Source organism: Curcuma longa, chromosome 18 (assembly GCF_044706935.1).
Source record: "Curcuma longa cultivar G26 ecotype Majalengka, Jawa Barat chromosome 18, ITB_CL_G26_1.1, whole genome shotgun sequence".
Lineage (NCBI taxonomy): Eukaryota > Viridiplantae > Streptophyta > Magnoliopsida > Zingiberales > Zingiberaceae > Curcuma > Curcuma longa.
In genome coordinates this window covers 3,956,502-3,959,880 of record NC_133878.1, presented here as the reverse complement: position 1 = coordinate 3,959,880, position 3,379 = coordinate 3,956,502, and the positions used below count along the sequence as shown (strand labels likewise).

Here is a 3,379-nt window from a genome sequence, read left to right as displayed (position 1 = left end):
AAATATGATGGCTTTTCTTCCGTTCAATAGACATGTTTTTACCTCCTGCTCTGTTTTCCTATGTTCCTTTCTTTGTCTATGCCATGTTTTACATTGATCTTTCAATTTTCATTCGACTTGAGATTTACCCATGTATGAAATTCTGCAATTTGTTTATATCACTTGATTATAGAAATTGTTGAAGAGCTGTTCCATTTTTTTGTTAGATCTATGAATTTGTTTGCATTTGCATTATTTTCAATTCCTGAGAAAACACTTCTAGTTGCTTCGATTCTGATCGATTATACACTTCTAGTTGATTATATTGGTAATTGTTACATCCTTTGCTTTTTTTTTAAAAAAATTAATTTCTATTTGTGTGTTCCATTATCTAATTAATCAATGACTTGTTTGATAGCACTCAAATCAGTAAGTACGTAGTTTGGTAGTGTGGGTCTTCATGCTATTATTTTTGTTTGACATCTGAATAAGTTCTTTAATGTGAACCTTGTTTGACATTAAATGGAACCTTAACAATAATGTGAGACTTAGTTTTTTTTCCGTTGTAGAGCATCTTAAATGTTGGTTGAGTAAGTTGGCATTTTTGAGATGTACCACAATGAAATTTTTATACAGAGGTCTTAATTGGAAGTTATTGTTGGAGAGAATTTGCTTCATAGCTGAAGAATTATTTGGCTGTTGGTTCTTTGTTTCATAATTCCAATGTCTAGGGTGTTCGATTCTGGCCTATTGCTTTTGTTCAACAATTTGTTTCATAATTATTGTTCAACAACTATTGCTTTTGTTCAACAAGAATCATCACATCTGGAAAGTCAAATATAAGCACTATAAACATGCAAAATCTTGTTAAACCAGTGACACCCAACAAGGTGGCTTAAATTTTGTCATCAGTGAGCTTCATTGAGCATTTATTAAGAGATGCCTCAGCTCAAGTTTCAGAACTCTTTTTTTTTCTCTGCTTTTTCTTGACCATTAATCAAAAGCCTGTAGTAGCATCACAACCTATGGATTTATTTACCTTTCAACATTTTGTTACCTGTATATGAATATTTTAGATATTGTTAGACTCATATCTTAATTCTGGATGTTGCTGATGCTTATCGTTTTCTTGCTTTAGGAACATCGGAAGCTTTTCTTCATGCAATTGCTAATGAGAGACAAATTCAGAAGTCAAACAATTTAATGTTTGTATTCTCTGGTATTTATGTAGCACTAAACATCATCTTGGTCCGATCTGCTGGAGCAATTGGCTTAATTGCTGCTAATTCATTAAGTATCCTTCATAACGCATCTCCTCCATCAATGACAGGTTGATCACTTGGATGCATTATTTTTTTATTCAAATGTAAAATGGACAAAAGGTTTACCTATTATGTGTTAATGTTCCTTTTTGAGCAGCACTATACCACCTTTCATTTAGGAGATGATGCATGTAAATTTCAATTGCAGTCCACGCTGATGTTTTTTAAGAGTGAGGGAATACCCTCTGAGATCAAAGTAGTTTAAGCTTTTGTTCTGATTTAGAAAAAAGATATGCTGCTCAAATTGCAATCTAGCACACTGCATGACTGCACAAAGAATATAGGCTTTACTGCTCAAATGAGGCAGTTTTACTTAGTGGGGGGCTTGACCAATGGGGGATGTGAGAGGATTGATCTACGCAGCATTGCCTTAGCGTGAGAAAGATACCTCTCTAATTCTGTAGCAGTTATAAAATTCAGTTTTGTAGTTTACTAACTATTGAAAACCTTGTACATTACTACAGGAATCTCCTGGTAAGTTCTTTTTACCAAGCAAATATTGCCTAAGCCAGAAGTTTCTTATTAAGTGTGGTGAAATGACACAAAAGAAAGTGGGAGAGTTTACATGTTGGCTTGGGCACCCTCAGTTCCTGAATCTAATGCGAAATACATAAATCACATCTAAGAAACATCCGGATAGACTGAAGATCTGCAACAAGATGCTTCTAACATTATAGCAATGGTATCTAAAAGAAGCTATTTTTCTTTTTCTTTTTTGTATTTGCAAAGTATATGCAGGAATTCAGTCATTATACTCATGAAATGTTAAGCAAATATCCAAATAATTCCAATTAGTCCTATAAAAAATATTGAACTGCTTTGTGCATTTGGATTAACTGGATTAAATTTTTTTCCTTAACTGTCACTAAGATATGTTTTCAAGGATAATATACTCTGTGATATTCATCAACAGCTATTTCCAGGTTTGTGGGATCTTTTAAAATGTTGGCCTGACATTACTTTTGTTGTAAGAATTTTTGTTGTCAATTAAATGCTCGTTTGAACAGGTTTCGCCTTCATTTGGTTTCACATGTTTCTGCATATCATCTATAGTCATCCCTTTGTACGGTGCTTTTTGATGAAATTCATTTGTTAGCATATATATGACCTCAATATTGTTATTTCTTAATTCTGTTGGATATGTTCCTTGATTTTCACATTCTATTCTTTCCATTGAATGCTTTTGTGCAGGGCTTTACACCTAGGACTTCTGTATCTTGGTTCAGTTGTATGAATACATGGATAGATCTGTGATAAAACTCAGCAAGCATAGTCCAAGTGAACATTTTAAGTATTTTTATTGATATTTTACATAATTTACTGACTTTCCTGTTCATTATTTCTTGGTTGTAGGTACACTTTAATGATATGGTACCAGTGAATAATCTTAGTTTCGTTTCTTTGAAGCTAGGCTACTTCGAAAGAGCAAGAATGAAGTTGTGCCAGAGAATAAGGATGATGGTGATTCAGATGAGGACAAAGAGGATGATGATGAACAAGATGGCGAAGACCAGGAAGAGGACGATGCGGCTGAAGGTGATCCTTCTGGGGATGAAAACGCTGAGGGAATGTGTAATATATTGTAAGAAGAATATTTGTGTTAGTTACTTTTGGTTATTTGTAAATATTGAGGTGATTAAATATATCGGTGCTTTGCTATTTGTGATTTGTTGGGTGAATTTATAATATTATGTAAATTTTGTACTCTTGCTCGATTATAATTTACAAACAACATAAAAAAAGTGTTATTACAACAGTTTTAGATTCAATGATATCGGTTTGGAAGCGTTGTCGTTAAGTGATATTACATCGGTTTTACACCGTTGCAAAATCGATGTCGTTGAATGATATTACATCGGTCGAAAATCGTTGTTAAAATTGATGTTAAACATATATTACATCGGTTTTACACCGTTGCAAAATCGATGTCGTTGAATGATATTACATCGGTCATAAACCGTTGTTAAAATTGATGTTAAACATATATTACATCGGTTTTACACCGTTGCCAGTTCCGATGTCGTTGTGATACATATATTACATCGGTTGTACACCGTTGCGAAACCGATGTCGTTGAG

General features: G+C 33.5%; 1 long non-coding RNA gene across 1 annotated transcript; it reads left to right on the top strand.

Annotated features, from left to right (window-relative positions):
• Window positions 1–1,047: 1,047 nt before the first annotated feature.
• LOC141812377 (uncharacterized) lies at window positions 1,048–2,962 on the top strand. The gene is made up of 4 exons (XR_012600263.1): window positions 1,048–1,273; window positions 2,172–2,224; window positions 2,493–2,579; window positions 2,713–2,962. It is a non-coding gene; the product is annotated as an uncharacterized LOC141812377 (long non-coding RNA).
• The last annotated feature ends 417 nt before the right edge of the window (window positions 2,963–3,379 follow it).